At 42.7% G+C, this 20,892-nt stretch overlaps 1 pseudogene; it reads right to left on the reverse strand.

Annotated features, from left to right (window-relative positions):
* LOC134480499 (reticulocalbin-1-like) overlaps positions 1-20,892 on the reverse strand; it is a 35,404-nt pseudogene that overhangs the window by 4,546 nt on the left and 9,966 nt on the right.

The following is a 20,892-nucleotide window of genomic DNA, read 5'->3' on the forward strand; positions in this document are numbered from 1 at the left end:
GTCAAGTTGTCTTATGTGGGACAAGATACCAAAGTATGATGGTAAACCTAAAACCACCTGTTCCCAAAACTAACAGAACTTACAGATAATACATACTTTCTTATCATTCCTCCTCCCCAATGATCAGTGATTTAATGAGCACCTACTACGATCCTAGCATAGTGCATCTAAGTGTGTAATGGTGATTAAAAAACTTAATAAAAAGCCTCATTAAGGAATAAAGAAAAATGAAACATAACTTTGAAACTCAGAATTCAATATAAGCAAAACCACCACCATTTCTTCAACTGGTGATTTCTGAAAACTTCATCATTTTTTCCATGGGCTTCTATAGTAATGATACTGAGTCTTGATTTGGTAAATCACAAAAAGCAAGTCACACTTCTTTCTTGGCTCCCTCAACTGTCAAAGGGAACAACACTGTTGCTGTCCATTGTGCTTCCCTATCAATCCTTTTATGGATGGTAATGAATTCCAGTCTTTTCAATGTGAAAACAGGCCACCACTTGAGGGCAAAGGTTATTAAAATTACCCAAACCGGTATATTCTCTAAAATTTTCACATAGCATTTTACTGATATCACAATGTAAATTCACCACAAATGTTTAACCAATGAAAATATTGAATAGCTCTGCAAATAGGAGCGATAATCATATATACTTGAAAACAACTATTATGGAAACAAAGGACGTACTAGGAGAAAAGATACATCACTAAAAGCTACACAAGCAGCAAAAAAGACACTACATTTCTTGGTTTAAAAGTTAGATGATACACTTGATCTTTAAAGACAGGCAATGTACTTGATCTTTAATCCCTTCAACTGTGCCCTGTCCACATAGAAACTGCAGTAGATGACAATCTTTTGTAAGATTTATTTATTTATATGTGAGACAATGCAGCTGTCTTCAGACACACCAGAAGAGGGCATCAGTACTCATTACAGATGGTTGTGAGCCACCATGTGGTTGCTGGCATTTGAACTTAGGACCTCTGGAAGAACACTTGGTGTTCTTATCCACTGAGCCATCTCTCCAGCCCTCACAATGGCCTCTTACACAGCATCACAGTGGTCTATTTCACTAGATGCCTCCAGGGTGATAACAGAGAAACTTTCACAGTTCCTGAGCACTTCTGAGTTCAAACACCACCAGTACCCACTCTGTGCTGTTGGCACATTCTGACCTTCTCCTAAGGGTTGTCAGCCACAAAAGGGACGGGTTAGCACCAGACAGCATTCACTGCCCTATCCTAAAAACCCCCTCGATTCTGAAAAAGCCACATTCCATGCTTGCTCCATATTTGAGGAAGCCAAATGTTGATCTGGCTCAAGGCTCTTCTTTTCTTAGCTCATCAACTTTCTTTTTCCACTTCTTGTCACAAGAAGTATTTTTTTTTTTTTTTTATGCTGCAACTACACTGCAATGTGTGAAGGAAACCAACATCAACTCTGGGTGTCACCTCTTGAAATTTAAAATTCACAAAACAATTCATGGCTTTCTAATCAGCACCATGGAAAATAAACAAAAACAAGCAAAACCATTCCAAAGGAACTTGCTGATCTGGAGGCCTGCTTATAGCAGGTAGGAAAGAATTAAATTATGCAGAACTGTAATCTCTCAGAGCTTTGGAGGCTAAAAAAGAGGAAATCTCTTTATGTTCCCTTTCTCCGAGTAATTGAAGGAGTGTATTTTACATCCTCCAAATACAATCTCTTGCAAGGGGCAACCAATTTCAAAGTAGATCAGAAGAAATCTATTAAATAATACATTCATTGCCTGAGGTTTTAAGAAAATATTTTCCCACGATCCCAGTCCTTTAACAGCACACTCCAGATTACCTCTCCACTCTTTCCCAATGCCATGGGCTTTCCAATCCCTACTTCAGCTCTCCATACATCCCTGAACCCTCCCTTCCCCTACCCAATGGGCTCACTTTGCTTTGCCTCCTTCTGCCACTGCTTTCCCAGGACAGGGGGAAGGGGGGTGGGGGGGCAGGGCCAGAACCAGGCAAGTAGGGACGCCGGTCTCCTACCTACCTTGATTCTGCTGCTCTGGCGGTGCAGCCCGCCCTGCTTGCTGCTTGCTGTCCCTGGGGACCAGACCGAGGTCCGGCTAGGGGTCCGGGCAAGCGCCAGGCCTCGAGGTCCCCTGGCAGGGCTGGCCTGGGCTTCTTCCCTGGACACTGCGAGGCTGCAGTCTCTGTTGGAAACCCCGCCACTGTCATAGCGCGCCTGCCCCAGGCGGAGCTGACCCCCAAAGCCGCTAAGGTCCCCGTCCCTGGTCTCTTCTTCTGCTTTTTCTTTTCTTTTTTTCTTTCTCTTTTTGTTCGCGACGTGGCGCCTGCGAAGAGCTCGTCTCCAGGAAGGAGGACATCTTGCAGGCAGAATCACCTCTGGGCCCTGCCGGGGTCGGAGAGGGAGAGAGAGGAGTCAGCTTGGGCGGCGGCGCCCCGGCTGCGGGCACCTGCGGAAGGAAAACTCGCCCAGGCACACGCGCTGCTGCCGGCGCCAAATATAACGCGCGCGCCCCGTCCCCTCAGGCCCTGCGCTCACCCACGAGCTCCGCGTGCCCTGAGGCCGGGCTCGGGCGCGGTCGAACGGCGGGGTGGGAAGGACGCGTGTGCCCACTCCGTGGGGCAGACAACGGGGCGAGGCGCGACACCGGGAGGCCTGTGGTGCGGAGCTCCGGGCTCCGTCCAGGCGGGTCAGTCCCCTCTCAGGGCTCTGAGGAGGCGCAGGGCGGCTTCTGCGGCCCCCAGGCCCAGCGTGACCTAACTGTGGCCATAGCCTCAGGAGCTTCCAGCTGCCCCAGGCTCAAGGCTTGGGCAGGGCGATTGTGGTTGCCACTCTCCTAGGCAGGCTCAGCAGGGCGCAAGCCACCACCTGCTGTCCTCACCTGAAGGCATCCTGATAGCCCACATCCAGCAGGAGAGCCTCAGGGCACAGGGCCATGGTCTTGGGTCTGCACCTTGTTGCCAGCCCCTCACACATATGGCAGCATCACACATATGGCTCCTTCTACCAACCGCCAATAATTACCATTTGGACATTCCATCACAGTGTTCTCAAGAAGAAAGATGCAAACAAACACGAAAAGAATGAAATTTAGAATCTTTTTTATCAGGTTGGAGAGATGGCTTGGTGGTTAAGAGCTCTGCTTCTCCAGTGCTCCCAAGTTCAATTCCCAGCAACTACATGGTGACCGACAACTATCTGTAGTGGGATCCAATGCCCTCTTCTGTCTGAAACTCTCTTCTGACATGCAGGCACACTCGCAAACAGAGTGCTCATGTACATAAATAAATAAATCTTTAAAAATAAAACCTTCTAATCAGTTAATGTATCTACATCTAGAAGCTAGAAAAGGGTCACAGCAATATTAAAAATAATTCAGAAATGGTAAAGGGATGTACGAGAGTCACAAAATTCACTGGGCAAGATGGTGTATGCCTGGAATCCCAACACTCACAAGGCTGAGGTAGGTGGATTGCCTTGAGTTCAAGGCTAAAGTGTGAGACCTTGTATTAGAAAACAAAACAATTGGGGAGGGGATGGAGAGAGAGACAGAGAGACAGAGAAAGACGGAGAGGGAGACAGAGACAGAGAGCCAGCGCCAGAGAGAGACAGAGACAGAGAGAGAGAGAGAGAGAGAGAGAGAGAGAGACAGAGACAGAGACAGAGACAGAGACAGAGACAGAGAGAGACCTCGATGTCATTTCCTGCACTGATGACAAGCTACTGAAGAATGTGAATGTCTCCTACCAAACACTGAGATAATGCCAATGATAGAATGGGTTTCTTATTAAGATATCATAAAATGTAGATGGAAAAGTAAAGGAATGTATAAAAATAAAAGAGAAATCCTAAATTTGGAAAGCCTAAATTTAGAAGACTGTATAAGTTTAAGTCATAGGGGAGGGGATGAGACGATGTGGGGGAGAGAATAATCAGAATAAATTATATATGTGTATGAAAATGTTAACTAAGAGCAACCAATGAAAAGAGAAAAGCAGGTTTATTTTACGATGAAATTGAGTTCCCATATGACACTATATAACATTTTGGATTATATGAATTATCTGCAATAAAAAAAATCAATTGTTATTAAAGATGTGGTTGTGTTCATATTAATTTCAAGTGTTTCAAATTCTTTTTTATTTGCTTATTCATTGATTGATTTTTTTAAGATAGGGTTTTCCTATGTAGACCAGGTTGACTCAAAAAAGAGATGCACCTGCCTATGCCTTCAAAGAGTTAGGATCAAAAGTGTATACACACACATGAAATTTACATTCTTAAAGTCATAAAAAATTACAGCTATCAACTTGGTACAATTATTGAACAGTGATCAAGTGAATAGAAATATCAGAAACACATGTAAGGCATTAGGTTACTGTTGTTTAAAGGATCTTGAGCAGCATATATAATTCAAATCATCCAGGAGATACATTGTGAAAAAAAAATGAAACTGGGTAAAGATGATTTAAATTTTTTTAATCTATTAAAAATTTTAAAGTGCATTCGATATGAAAGCTCTAAGTGATATACTTCACACTTTTGCTTATATACCATCTTCAATTTTATGTGCATTCTGCAAATACTGTCCATGTTTATTCAGGCTCTTAATATTTCCCCATGACTGATAACATTCACAGAAATCATATTGAGCAAACTGTATATGTTGACGTATAATAGAATTGTATTCTACACAGTATAGCATAGAAATATGTATACATAACTTCCCATATGTGTGTATATACATATGTAAATGGCTCAAGAAAATGAATATCACATTATCATTGTGGTATTATTGTCATCAAAATCCTGAGAACATTGAAATGGCATCAAATAGTGACCAGATCGGCAAAAAAATCCACAAAATAAAACTCATATAAAGAATCTAACAATACTAGCAAAAGATGCAAAAATATTAAAGTCTCAATGAAATAAAAAGCCCAGATAAAATATTGTATAATATTTTCTCAACTCTAGGATAATGTATTTTTGTAAAACTATCAATAAAAGGCCTGAATTTTGAAGAAATCAAAAGTAGTACAGTATAATTATGCAGTGGTCAATATTGATGCATACGATTTTTACATAACTGCATAAACTGTCTTTCTTTTGTTCTGTGGTCTACCGTCGAACTCGGATAGATTTATGGGGAACCATTACATTGTAGACTTAAACTGGATTAATTTCGGGGTGAGTAAGTCAAATTTTGGTAAAGTTGCTTTAAAAATAAACCGTTGGATATTAGTACAGCAAGTAATTCTCCCTGAAGGAAAAACCAGACACCAAGAACCTAGACCACTGCTGTCCATGAGAAATTTGTAGATGATAGAAATATTCTATATCTGCAGTGTTTCTGGCTATGGATTCTGGCTGGCTGTTTGCCTCCTGGTTTGCCTGCTGTGACTAAAGAGGCAGATTTTAGTTCTAAGTTTAGTTCATCTCAAATAGCCATGTGTGACCAGTGGATGCCATTTGAACAGTGTAGCCACAGAAAACTGAAGCAGTGTAACCAAAGACTCACCTAGGAGTCAGTTGACCTCCTAGAAGGTGACTTGGGAAAACGTTGGCAATGATAGCCACTACTTAACTTCTAAATATATTGACTCATCAGTCCCAAAGACAACTCTGTGAATTAAACACTCGTTATCATCCTCACTGTGCAGATAAGGGAATTGAGTCACACAAAGGTAAAATAACTTCTCCAGGGTTGAACATCTAACGGGTGTGAGAGCCAAGCTTTGAGTCCAACTACAAAGTAGATCGGCATATAATGGGTTGGTCTGTGCTGCTGTATATTCAAATGCTAAATTCTGTACCCTAACGCCTGGTTGCTCCAAGACAAGGAGATCCTCATGTATACCAGATTTTTTTTTTTTGCCTCCTATGTTATCCCTGATTGGTTAATAAAATCCTTACAACAAGGGCTGTGCAGAAGAGAGGGGACAGAGCAAAGTTTCCCTGGGCCTGGGGACTCAGGCAGGGTCCACGAGGAGAGGGAAAAGACATGGAGGAGAAGGAAGGAGACACCACCCCATAGGGCAGGTGGATCGTGAGTGTATTACCATGAGGGCCAGCCTGTCAGAACAGGAGTGACCCAGGCAGAGCATGGCAAGCAATACCTCGGGGTTATGGACAGGGAAGCAGAAAAAATAGCACAGAGGGTTGATTTCTGCCCAGCTCTAATACTTTAAGGCTTATTATAAATCTAAAAGTTTTGTGTCTTTTATTTGGGAACTAAATTATCTACGGTGGGGTAGAAACCCCCTAATAATATTTACTGTAGCAATGGCCAGTCAATTATTGTGGTATTTTAAATATAACACACATTGAATCTCACAATTCAGGTGCAAGGCTTTTTATGTTTCCAATGTTACTGTACACCTGAGGTCATGTCTAGGTATAGAGACAGAACATGGCAGAAATACCTAGAACATTTTAAGGTCACCACACCAACCAAATGAAAGCCAGAGGCTATACAGACTATGATGGATGAGGAGAAGGCTTAGTGCTCTCTGGAGTCCCCTTCCCTAGACTTGGGATAAGACTACCAGTAAGCCAAGACCATATTCCTCTGTCATTTCTCACAGAGCCAGGGGTAGACCCACATATATGATTTCTTTGCCTGCAGTGTATTTTTCCAAGCGCTGCCCTTTTTGAGGTCTTGGCAAAGGTAAGCACCATCAGTGGAAGGACAGCATATAAATTCTGTATAACTCTGCTCTGACAGCATGTAGCACAATCCTATCAAGTACTGGAAGCCTTGCTGGAAAGATTAATCAACCTCTAGGATCAAAAGGCAGCAACCTGAGGGCCACATAGCTGTAAATCAAGTCTGAAACCATAGCCCAGTATGGAAGTTCATCCTTGGATCTTATGTCAAACAGCAGTAGCATCCAAAAGAAAAACGAAACTGAAATGGAAAGGGGATGGGTAATGAACTCATGGCAAGGATATCTAAGTCATGTGGAAAGATCCCAGTGCAAAGACATCTAGCAAAGACACATGTCAACGAAGCTTTCACCAAGAATCCCCATTCTGTGTTCTAAAATACTATATATACACACACACAGTGAATACTCATTTATGGTCAGCTATGGGGATTGATTCTCTGGGAACCTGACTTTGAGATAGAGATAGATGTATAAAGGTGTTTGACAGGTGCTCTTGGGGACCATGGCTGTGACAAAGAGGAGAGAAGAGAATAGGGTGGAGAGCACTCTGGCTCTAATGCAATCACAAGGGTATGCAGGCAGCCCTGTGTAGGGCTCAGGAGCTGGCCTGACCCTGAAGTCTTAGCCTGCACTGGACAAGCAGGAGGCCCCACCTTAAAGTCCCCATTGGCTAAGGACGAGGTTCCTGGTCAGAACCTAGTTACCACATTGTAACCACATAGCCATCCATTCTCCAATATCATTCTTCCTGAATTTCCAAGTCCAATCATGAGGATATTTGGGGCTACACTCTGATCTTTTACTCAGAGCAAACATAAAAATCAGCTGGATGGGCAGGGAGTGGAATGGCCTAAGGTTAGGCTAAACCTCAATTTTAATGGTTTCATAAGTTCAGGAGGGAGTCCATGTGGCATTGTCATCTGTGGCTTCTGTGTCCTCATCCCGGGTGTGCTGACTCTGTGAAATGATGCCACCTCACCTCACAGATGTCAGGGTGAAAATCATGTATGATTGTTTCTGGAAAGAACTCTGCCTTTTCCTACCATCTGGAGTTGTACAACATCACTATGCACAGCTCATAAGAGAGGGGTGGAGATTGTGGAGGCCTTAGAAGTTGAGGATCATTTCTGACTAAGGCGCATATTTTTTCCTATGTAATTTTCCCCTTGCTCTTTCCCTAATGATGGTTGACTTCATTCCTGGCCTGAAGTAAACTGGATTCCAAGGTTTTGGATTAGCGAAGCCCCTATTTTTGAGATGATAGGCCCAGCAAGGGATCCCACTGCATACAGGTTCCTATTCCCAAGGAAGTTGTTGCTGCAGAATCACAGCATGAGGGCAGCAGCACAGGATATCTCCCAGCTTTCTCTCCTGCACCTGCTGCAACTGTAATAAGGCTGTTTGTTTGTTTGTTTGCTTTTTATTGGAAATACCTACAAAGCTGAGCAGTCCACAAGTATTGTTTGTTGCCAGTAGCCCCCTGTACCCAAGGTCTTTCTCCGGACACTAGTCCATTTGGACGTAGGAGCACAGAGTGTTAGGCCCCCCGCATTCACACAACAACTGGACAGGCTTTCCTTCTATCTTTTTGCATAGCCAGCACTCTAGGACCAAGAGGCTTGCCTAAGAGCCACTGGAGAGGTCCCTCTTGTTCTTCCTGGGGCAGACCTTGACCCAGGGTCCTTTTTCTTTGCATCAGGCACACTGACTTTTAGCCAGGAATTCTCTTCTGTATCCAGGTACTGTCTTCCTAGGTTCCCTAACGACTGTGGCCAGTACATGTTCCTCTCTTGTCTTTTATCTCTCTTTAGCTCTCTAATTTCCTATTCTTTTTTGTCTGTTTGTTCAACCTTACTTTCTCTGTAACTTATACTAACTCTCAGCAACTTAGCTTAACCCTTCAAATTTCTCTAACTTTCTCTTCATATCTTTTTTTTTATCTTAGCCAGATTGGTGGGGCGTTTTCCAGCCCCTCAGAGACCCACCCTTGGAGCCTGGCAGCAGACCTGGAGCACTCCCTACCTTCAGGCATATTGAAGTCAGTCAGGAGTGAGGGCCTTCCACCCATGTCTAGAACATTCTTTCTGGCCTCTAGCAGGATTCTGTCTTTCCTCGGTGGTAAAGAAGATCTGTAACAGTTACTAACAAGCATCTCAAATGGGATGGTGGGGAAACAAGAGAATCTTGAGAATAGAGATCCACTGAAGAGGGCAAATAGCATTCAGTCACACAGCTAAACCAGGAGGCCTTTCTTGGACAAAAAGGCCATTGTACAAATAAGCACAAGCTTTGTCTATGAAACAGAAAGGTGAGCAGAGAGGCAGCCGATCTGTTATCGACTATCTCTCTAAACTTAGATTTTCCCTCAAGGAGTATCTCTCTTCAGCGTCGGCTTGGTGGCTTTGCCTCTCAAGAGAACCAGCCTCCAAATGACACTAGGCTTCTAGTAACAACTAATAACAAAAGGATGGAGAGATGGTTAGAACCTGGGTGCTAGATACCATGTGGCTGACAAAAGAATTGTAATCGGTTGACCTGAGACTTTCAGGACCTCAGTAGCAGCCCTTTACCAAACTGTCTCACTGGGTTAAAGGCCCATGGAAAAGAAGACATTAATCCTGACCTTGGCCACAGCCAAAGTCTGAATTCTAAATTCTGATGGGCAAAACAAAGTTTTTCAGTTTGTTGTAGATTTTTTTTGAAACAATTTTAGGGGCTTTTCTTCCCCCCCCCCAACCTGGGGCATCTCTCCTTGGGGAGGAGGCTCAAGAGAGAGAGACAAAACTCCCTGGCAGAAAACAATTTCTCTCAAGCAAATTATTTTCAATTTTTAACTTAAGCACCAAGATGACCAAGTAAAATTCTTTGACGAACAAAGCAAACAGTTTCATGATTTCAAACACAGTCGTCAGTCCAAGATTTTAAACACAGTCGTCAGTCCAAATTCAAACACGAAACAAAAGCCAAAAAGACACTTGACAATTTCACAGAAAACAAACCAGAGAAACAAGACCAAGACAAAGCATCCTATAAGCAATTTCCACAGGTGCCTGGTACCTTCAGTACTTGGCCCAAACTGCAGCTTCACCTTAGATGCTTCTGGGATACCAAACACAAAAACAGAACACAAACAACAGACACCAACACGTCCAGAAAACCATAGTCAGGTCACAAAGAAGATAAAAAATTCCAACAGTCAAACAAGTAACAGACAGACGCGCCGCGCGGCTTCGGTACCAAACTGAAACCAAAAATTCAGACGGAGTCACCGAGGGTCTTGGATCCTCTACTCCAATAAAATTCAGACGGAGTCATCGAGGGTCCGGATCCCTCCGAAAATGGACGGAGGCGCCACGGATCCGGACCTCCCTCTCCTCCAACCATCCTTGGAACGTCTTCCAGGGCTGCGGGGGAGAAGTCTGAGCTCGTCAGCTCCTTCTCTGGCCCACCCAGATAGTCCCCAGATCTGAGCCTATTGATCAATTGTTCACAGGACAAGAGGGGACAGACAAGACAAACGCCAGCCAGCTTACCTCCCGGTGGGTGGTCGATGATCTCTGGGCGGAGGATCTCCGAATCCCGGACGAGCCTCCAAATGAAAGATCTCCCGAGAGGACCTTTCCCTCAGGAGGAGCCCCAAGCGCCCAATGACCGAGCCGAGGCCACTCGGATGCAATCAGCAAGAGGGTTTATTGGAAAACACAGGTACCTGCGGGCACACAGTCTCTTCAGAGGACTAGCGCGCCCAGCAGCTCCAGCATGGGGCTTTTATAGGGTTTGGGGAAGCAGAAGCAGGCGTACAGAAGCAGATGCATAGTTACGGGGATTGGTGGATTCAAACGAGACACATAGACATGTTCACATATGATTGGCTATTTCACATGATGAGGTAATAAGGTAAAGCTACACACATTGGCAGGTTCATGCTCTCTCATCGCTCTCACATTTGTTCTTACATTAGGTCTGTCATTTACTCTCTCATTCACTTCCTCATGCTCTCTCTCATTTACTCTTCACATGTTCTGTAGCCTTTCTCTTGCCCCACTCCTTTATTAATAATCCAAAAGCGGGTAGGAAAAAGACATTTATAATCATTGCCAAATCAAATGCAAAGAATGACTACATCTCACCAAGAACTAAGAATTACACTGTTCTCCAAAGTTTCAGGCTTCCCCTGTACCCAGGCCTGTGGCCAATATAATGATAATAATTGTAAACTTATCGTTATTTAAACTTTAACTCTTTACTTTTATACTTCAGAGATCAAAGCTCCGAGGTCAGCTACCTGCACTTTCCTGTGAAGCTCTAATGATAAACGACATAGGCAAAACTGCCAGGCGGTGGCCAGAAAGAATCAAGGTAACTCTTAGCTCAGTAATTCAGCTAGCTTTCTGTTCCTTGCACACAATGACTCTCATAAGAGTTCCAGTAGCTTGACTTAGTTTACTAGTATATTATTTTATATATTCTATACTTCCATATCCAGGAACCAGTCTGAAATATTATGGAAAATTTATATCCTAACTTCAATAACTTTTCCCTTTCTTAGGGTCCCAATGTTGGCTCTAATTCATTTTCTCTTATTTTCTTCAAGCTATCTTTGCAAGTCAAACCTTATTCTGGAACTACAATTGTGCAGTTATTACATTTTTTCCAAGATGAGAATACACAGTATGCAACTGGGCCTCTAGGGCTATGCTGTGCTGTGCCCCTATGCATCAATTTCCAATTTTCTAATATCATAACATCAAGGAACATCTAGTTTCACAGAATTCACCAGAGCAGAAGGAGAAAGAAGTAGGAAAGTCAGATATAATACAATAATTGTGCACATCAAGACCTACTGATAGGCAGTCACACACAAATGAAATCTATACAGCCCTTGTCCAGTGATAAGGTTAGGGAAATGGAAACAACCAGTTTTTACAAAGAGCTACTGTGGGCTACTGAGATGTCTCCATCCCGGACTACTGTAGGCAGCCTCTTATTTCACATGGTGGGCCCCTGGTGGGATGTGTCTCCTGATACTCAGGGTTCCAGAAGCCACCCTACTTTACAAGGAGCTGCTGCAGGCTTCTGAGATGTCTCCATCCCGGCCTACTGCTGGCAGTCCCTGTCATTGTATGTTGTCCCCAGCATTAGCCAAAGCAATCAGACAAAAAGAGGAGGTCAAGGGGATACAGATTGGAAAGGAAGAAGAAAATTATCACTATTGAGGACGATAGGACAGTATAATTGAGACACCCAAAAAGTTACACCAGAGAAATCCTAAGACTGATAAACAACTTCGGCAATGTGCCTGGGTATAAAATTAACTCAAACAAATCAGTAGCCTTCCTCTACTCAAAAGATAAACAAGTTCAGAAAGAAATTCGGGAAATGACACCATTCATAGTAGTCCCAAATAACATTAAAATACCTCAGTGTGAATTTATCAAACAAGTGAAAGATGTGTGTGAAAAGAACTTCATGTATATGAAGAAAGAAATTGAAGAAGATATCAGAAAATGGAAAGATCTCCCATGCTCGTGGGTTGACAGGATGAAGAGGGTAAAAAATGTCCATTTTTCCCAAAGTGACCTACAGATTCAGTGCAATCCCCATCAAAATTCCAATACAATTCTTCATAGGTTTAGAAGGAATAATTTGCAAATTCATCTGGAATAACAAAAAACCCAGGATAGCTAAAAGTATCCTCAACAATAAAAGGACTTCAGGGGGAATCACTATCCCAGAACTCAAGCAGTATTAGAGAGCACTTGTGGAAAACTGTATGGTATTGGTACAGAGAAAGGAAGATAGACCAGTGGAATAGAACTGCAGACCCAGAAATGAACCCACAAACCTACTGTCACTTGATTTTTGACAAAGGAGACAAAATCATCCCGTGGAAAAAAAGATAGCATTTTCAGCAAATGGTGCTGGTTCCACTGGAGGTCAGCATATGGAGGAGTACAAATCATCCTCTTCTTATTGCCCTGTAGAAAGCTTAAGTCCAGGTGGATCAAGAACCTCTACATCAAACCAGATACACTCAAACGAATAGAAGCAAAAGTGGGGAAGCATCTTGAACACAAGGACACTGGAAAAATTTCCTGAACAAAACACGAATGGCTTATGCTCTAAGATCAAGAGTAGACAAATGGGACCTCATAAAGGTACAAAGCTTCTGTAAGACAAAGGACACTGTGGTTAGGACAAAACACCAATCAACAGATTGGGAAAAGACCTGTACTAATCCTACAACTGATAGAGGGCTAATATCCAAAATATACAAAGAACTCATGACGTTGCATTGTAGGGATACTACTAATCCTATTAAAAACTGCGGTTCAGAGCTGAACAAGAATTAACAGCTGAGGAATATGGAGTGGCTGAGAAGCACCAAAAGAAATGTTCAACATCTTTAGTAATAAAGGAAATACAAATCAAAACATCCCTGAGATTCCACCTCACACCAGTCTGAATGGCTAAGACAAAACACTCAGGCGACAGAAGACGCTTGCACGGATGTGAGAAAGAGGAACACTCCTCCATTGTTGGTGAGATTGCTGACTGGTACAACCATTCTGGATATCAGTCTGGAGGTTCCTCAGAAAATTTGACATTGCACTAACTGACGACCCAGCTATACCTCTCTTGCACATATACCCAAAAGATGCTCCAACATACAACAAGGCACATGCTCCACCATGTTCTTAGCAGCTGTATTTATAATAGTCAGAAAATGAAAAGATCCCAGATGCCCTTCAACAGAGGAATGGAAACAGAAAGTGTGGTTCATCTACACAATGGAGTACTACAGAGATCTCAAAAACAATGACTTCATGAAATTCATAGGCAAAGAGAATGAACTAATACATATCCTCCTGAGTGAGTTAACCCAGTCACAGAAACACACACATGGTATGCACTCATTGATAAGTGGATATTAGCCCAAATGCTCAAATTCCTCAAGATTCATAGACCAAATGAAATCCAGTGAGGATGACCAAAATGCTGATGCTTCACTCCTTCCTTTAAAGGAGAAGAAGAATCCCTACTGAAGGGATAGGGAGGCAAAGTTTAGAACAGAGCCTGGAGGAATGGCCATTCAGAGTCTACCCCATGAGTGGCCTATACACATACAGCCTCCAAACTAGATAAGGTGGATGAAGCTAAGAGGTGCATTGCTGACAGGAACTGGATATAGATGTCTCCTGAGAGGCACAGCCAGATCATGTCAAATACAGTGGCAAATGCTAGCAGCAAACCATTGAACTGAGAACTGGACCTCAGTTGGAGGAATTACAGAAAGATTGAAAGAGTTGAAGGGACTTGCAACCCCATAAGAACAACCATACCTGCCAAGCAGAGTTCCCAGAGACTAAACCACTACCCAACCACTATACAGGGACTGTGCCATGGCCTCATCTGCATGTGTATCAGAGGATGGCCTTCTTGGACACAAATGGAGTGAGCAGCCCTTGGTCCTGCCTAGGCTGGGAAAGTGGATGGATGGTGAAGGGAATACCTTTATAGAAGAGGGGGAGGGCAATGGTATTCGGACTTATTTCTGGAAAACAAGGAAGGAATAACATTTGAATTCGAAATGAAAAATATCCAATTAAAATTCAACAACAACAAAATGGTGTTTAGAGCTTCAAATAACAAAAGCCACAATAAGGAAACAGAGAATTGTATGCCTATGGTTTTCTTCAAATATGCTCAGGGCCCTATGCTCAGGGCCCAGGTAGGTTCTGGGCCCAGGCTGGACCAAGCAGGTTCCTGCCGCTGACTGCTCCTCTATTCCTCTTTCCACAGGCATCATGCAGATTAATATTGTGCCAGAGATGTGGGCAGAGCTGGGCAGAAGTGGCTTTCTGTCCTGTGGTCTCAGGATTATCTGCATTCGTGGGAGTTCCGCACTCTCCGCCATGGAATTTGGGTGCAGGATTCCCGATTGCTTTAAACTCCCTTATACCAGGTTTATATGTCCTGGGAGGTGTTACAGAAAAATTAATGTTTATCCCATTAATTTGTTCAACACTCTCATCCACAGAGTATAATTTAGAGGTAACTATATATTTGAGAGCAAGCATACACAGTGGGTAATATATGTATGATGAAGTTGAAATTCACAGAGTTGGAAACACAGTGAACTGTGTAATTGCCCTTGAATCTCCGTCTAACTGGGAAGTGATGTGATGCCCAGTTCCGATGAGAATTCAGAGATCCATCCCTCCCTGATCACTGTGGGACTTCAGATGTTGACACTAATGATCAATAAAGAAGGTTCTTAAGAGTGAAGAGTTTGAGATTACTCCTTTATTCACCAGAATACATCCAATTTACTTGATAGTAACCAGATGCAGGTAGTAAATATATACAGTCTATATCCTTATCAAAATAGAAAAGCCAATGAACAAAACAACAACAACAGATAAATAACAAATCTTCAAATGAATAGAAGGAAAACCAAAAAACCAAAATAATCAAAACTCAAGCATACTTTAAATAGAGGAATTGCGCTAAGCATTTTTTGCTGCTCCTTTTGCAGAATAGACTTATAGCCTGTGGCTTGCCTTGGAGACATAGTAGACAAGCAGTTACTGATGGTAATAATATTTTCAAGAGGAGTGGAAGTAGGTCTGTTTTGTTGGAGTGGGGGTATTAAGGAAAAAGCCTGCCAATACTGAGAATAAATGATATTACAGACTTTGTTTCATAGTCTTTCCAATGTTGTGACCTGATCTCCATGAAACTCTTCTGGATGACCCATCAGGACAAGTACAAATTTACACGTGCACAGTCTTTCTGGATGACCAGCAGCTCTTGATTGATGTGCATCAGCACTTTTCTGGGTCCCTCCAAAAGTGTACACTTGCTGGAGAGAGCTGAGGTGAAAGTAAGGCCTATTCAATCCAAAGAAGTTAAAATAAAAGAGGAAAATGCAGTCCACAATTGCTATGGACAGTACAGATGAGATGCAATAGTGGTGTATTTGCTGTGCACACTTAGTTCTCCTCCTGTAGTTCTTCTCTCCAAGGGAGATCTTGTCCTGGACTGTGTCATGTTCGAGTTTCTGCTGGAGAATTTCAGACCTAGCAGAGCAAGGGAAAAAAGGTTTAGTGAGTGGTTGTCAATTCAGCTCTCCCTCTTACATCAGCTCTATTCAGTTGGACAATCCAGCATGACCTGTCAGCTGAGGTCAGTCCCTGCATCCCCAAGTGTCCTAGAGTACCTGGGCTTGGATTTATATCTCAGCTTTTCAAACTGCTAGAATTTGAACTGTGGACTATGCACTATACTGGAATTGAGAGAAAAATGAGCATATTTTGTCACTGGTCCAGGTTTATTATATTGAATAATACCTTGTAGCTGGGTCTGAATCTGAGTTCAAGAATGGTATGAGCAACCTAGAATACCATGTGGATGCCTTCTGGAGAACATGCCCAGAATTGAGGTGAAAGTTCTGATTATGTCAGCACTGAAGGAACCTGCTTAGGTTCAATTTGTAACAACTGATCTGCAAATACACAGAGAAGCCATCTCACTTCAAATCCATGCTCACTGCACATATCCTGTAATCACTGAGAATGTGCACCATGCAAATCCTCATAGCACACACAAGGAACATTAAAGTTTATATTGATGGAGATACATAACAGCACCCCTGTAAGACTATGGTTATTGTAATGCAATTTGTGAGAGGACAGAAGAGAAAATGTCCTCAGATCTTATCAGAGAGTTAACAGGAAGAAAGAAGTACAAAATATAAAGAAATCCTGAGGATTATACATATTGTGTCATGGACAATATTCACATAAACTGTACCAGAACAATACTCTGAATATTTCTTTAGGTGACTGATGGTGAAAACCTTGTCACTGGTCAGCCATCCAAAAAGGATAGTTATATAGGGACAGGAAATCCAATTGGCTTCTGCCAGTCTGTGTTCCTACCTGACTGCTCTCAAAAATATCAGAATGCTTCAACAATGTTCCTCCCAAGCCACTTTCCTGGTTAATCGGTTATTTCTGCTTCAGAGTGTCCTGCATCCTTTCCTCTAATCCTTCCTTATCCTGGTCATCAGATGACTGTACTGTCAATGGAAGCATGCATGCATGTGTGCACACAAACACACACACAGACACACTAATACAAACTGGCAAACATGCAAGCCATTTGTGTTTACACAATATAAACATAGCACATTGCAGTGTTTACTTTCCCTTTTAATACTTAATAGAATGATTCCCCAGGATACTCTGGAGGCATAAAAACAAATGTTGAGTGGGATATGTACATAGTTGTCATAGCCTATAGACAGCTCAGTCAGTGTTGTGCTGCCCTCCCATAAACCAACATAGAATCAGGGTTCTTTCCCTTTTACCAGTCTGGCTTAGCAAGTTCCCAAGGCTGAGTAGAGCAGTCTTGTTTCCCAGCAAAGGATCATATGTTGGTGGTGGACTAGACTCCTGTTCTTGTTCACTGTTTCAGACTTTCCCCATAGAGTGCAGCTTCTTCTAATAGGAGCTGTCTTTACCATAGCCTGAGTGACTTCATGCCCAAAGCTATGCCCCCAGAATCATAGGAAATCTCCATAACCAGGATTCATATGAACAATGTTTCTACCTATAATGTGATTGTGTCACAGATATTTGGAGTAAATAAATAAATGCTTACATGGATTGTCTCACACTGAGTCATAATCCACTGAAGGGCTCCAACCTCTCATACAGTTTCCCTCCTTGGACCACTACAACCCAGATGTGCTCTAGTTGCTCTAGTTGGACACCTAATCTTTTCTCTGGGATCTCTGGGTCAACTAACACTTCTTTTCCACTTAAAGAACATGGCTTCTCACAGGCCTTTCTGATTGTCCACTAACAGACCCGTCTGAATTTCATCATTTCTCCTAACTCCATTGAGGCTGAAATTAACTGAGAGAAAATGATGGTGATCGACAGCACTTGCAGAATGCTACACAGATAACATAGGGGAGCGCTTTAGATTATCTGTGCACCTAAAGGGGCTCCTGAAACTGCCCTGTTCTTGCACCACAGCATAGCTATGGGACTTTTGCTGGATGATGATACAACTCCAAGCAACTCAAATTCTCAATGAATGAAATCCAAGCCAAACTCCCAGGGGAAGCTGTAGTGTGCCAAGGTAGCTGGAAAGAAATGGTAGCAGGCAATGTGGAAAGCAACCTTGGAGAAGACACAGTGAGTGACACAATCTTCCAGTGGGCTTTCACAATTCACAAAGAACAGAGAAGGATCATAAATCAATGCATTTTATAAAGCAGCCCCCCTTACCTCCATGTACTCCATTCCTTTGATGTGCTCCAAAGGATTTCGATGCAGACCAATCATTTTTCCCCAATCACTTTAAAATCTAACTTTACAAGTGTTTTGGGTTCTTTTGCTGTACAGAGTTAGGTGGAGATTCCAAGTGATTGGAGTGCTATATTTGATATTCATGGATGCAAAGGGAACTTTTATATTCTTTTTCTCATGAAACATGGCAATAGAGACTCACCTGTGCAATTATGCACAAAGAAACACACACACACACACACACACACACACACACACACACACACACACACACACCAAAAATCACAAGTCGGCAGAAAACAATGAAGATCCCATCATGCTGGAGGAACAACATAATATAGACTATTCAAAGCAGGTATTTTAAGAGAGAATCACTACTCAGCCATTCTTTCCGAGAGGAATAAAAAGGCCTAGATAGCACTCTTCTTGGTGAGAATGGGGGTAGATAACTCTGTTCTTGAAGTCTCAAATCTCTCATGCCAATTGTCAGGTTTTGAGAACACCTTTCCACATCCCTGCTTTTCCAAGCATCTACAGAGTATAAGGTCAAGATATGAACTCTCCAGCAACACTCGAACAAAACAGGACTGACATGCTGCTCCTCAGGCTCTGTCAGGTACCCATGATTCAGGAAGCATGAAGAGATGGTCTCGATATACAGGGAAAATGGGGGAGAAAGAACAAATCCACCAAAAGATGACAATGAGAACCATTTCTTTGGCATTTCCACCAGGCTCTCCTCCTTCTAAACTATTTGTTCCTGGAATCTCACATGACCCTGTAAAGAAAATGGGCTCTGGGCTTTTGCTTCATCTCTCAAAGCCCTGCTCTAGTCTAAAGAGGGGCTCCCACATAGCACCCTCCACACATAATGGCATGTAGTGCTGTGCTGTGTGATCAACCCATCTCCCTTAATAAACTGCACAATCTAGAAGAGCAGGAGCATTTGCTTTCCAAACATGCAGTTTCTTGAAAAGGGGCTATCTCCACAGAAAGCCTTGTAAACCATCACATGAATGAATACTTGGATGAGACCTAGGTCAGGACATGGATCAGTCAATAGACAGTTACATTGGTTTGTCTATGTTTATGGTAAGACATGAGGACAGCCTGACCCTGAGTCCTAACCCTACCTGCTGCTGCTTGGCTCTGGGGACACAGATGTTCATTCCAGCCTCTTCACAGAACCTCTTTGTCTCCACAGAGGATGCTGGCAGTTCAGTCTGCTCCACCAGCAGTTCTCTCTTCTCATTCAGCAAAATCTGTATATTGTTCTTCAATTGAGCTTGTTCACGCAGGAGCTGGGATTGCCTGATGCTGAACCACAAACAATGGCAAACCCAGCCAGCTTCTATTTGCCTGTCACTCCTGCAAGTCCAATCATCCCTTCAAGGGCCCTCATCCCCAGAAATCCCCAGAATAGAGCCACACTATACAAGTTAACACCAATTAGAGGAGGTCAAATCCAGAGGACACATTCCCTGTGAATCAAAGTACTTCTGAAAATCCTGACACTAAGACGGTTTATATAAATCAAGGAAGAAGAAATGGTCCATATGCGTGCTTATATGTCCATAGTATGCTGAAAACAACTTCACGGAGTGGGGAAATCCCCTCTGAGGGGTGGTTGAAGATCCAATAGCTGTATAATCTTTCCATGTGTTTCTCATGGATCATAGACATCCTGTCAGAGTTCTAGAGATTCAGAGTTGATTGATATTCCCATTATGGTGCAAAACTTTTCTATCTAGAGGATCCTTAATGGGGAAAATAACAATTGGAAGGTCTTCTACACCCTTCACATGTAGGACAACTGAGTTCAAGAGCTACAAATCTAAGACCCTTGCCACAAGGCAGGCTTCTTGTTAAGAGTCAGACACTACAGAACCAGAGCCCTGACTTTGGTTCAAAGTCACACAGGACAGAAGCATTCCCTGCCTAGTGCTGGGTTCTCATCTCTGTCAGCGACTCACCGGTAGGAACTGTTCACTTGTATGAGCTCCTTGTACCTCTCCATGGCATCACTTATTGAGTTGGTCATCATTTGCATAGCCATCATTCTCATCTCATGTTCAGATTGAAGGACTGGCAATTCGACATGCAGCCTGGGTTAGGTCATGGCCAAAGGAACAAATAACATTTTGAACTCATGATTTCAGAATTAGGTGAAATGTAAATAAAAAATATATAATAAAACAGTTCAAATTCAAGGAATGGTGGAAGGGAAGAAAGTGGCAAACTGAAAAACCAGACCAAAACCCAACAGTGAGACTCAATCCACAGAAAATATTTCCATGTACATAAGCAAACATTTGTTTTGAAATAAGGACTCCTTGGAATCTTGGGGAGATATGGTTCTGTAAAGACTCACTATATAGGAGAGGGCAGAGCCTGAGAGCTGCCTGTTTGGGGATAACAACGGTCAAGACCACAGTGACCATTTCTAGGTCACAATGAACAATCCCTGGATAGTTAAAAAAATAAAAAAGTAAAGATCAAAAGCAGGTGAAACAAATTAGGTAAAATCAGACTGTTCTCTCGATTACTTGAACTCAGTATGTACCACATACTTGCTCCTTCAAAGTATTTGTACTGGTTAAGTTTATTATCCTGGGCACAGGACAACAGAGCCAAGGGACCAATTGGAGGGACCTGACCTTCAAGAGCTGGCCAGGTGAGCATGATGGAATTGACTAGTTCAGGAAGAAAATTCCTCCAGTCTGTGCCACAGCTTTGGGCCCAAGAGAAAGCTGTGATGACATTTCTCTTGTTTTGAAAGCACGTATACTCAATCCTTGGTTTCTATTGTTACATGAATTCTCAGAGGGCATAAATATGTTTGATAGGGAAGAGGATTTATAGCACCTCCTCCCCTCAGGAG

Source organism: Rattus norvegicus, chromosome 9, assembly GCF_036323735.1.
Source record: "Rattus norvegicus strain BN/NHsdMcwi chromosome 9, GRCr8, whole genome shotgun sequence".
In the NCBI taxonomy this organism is placed as follows: Eukaryota; Metazoa; Chordata; class Mammalia; order Rodentia; family Muridae; genus Rattus; species Rattus norvegicus.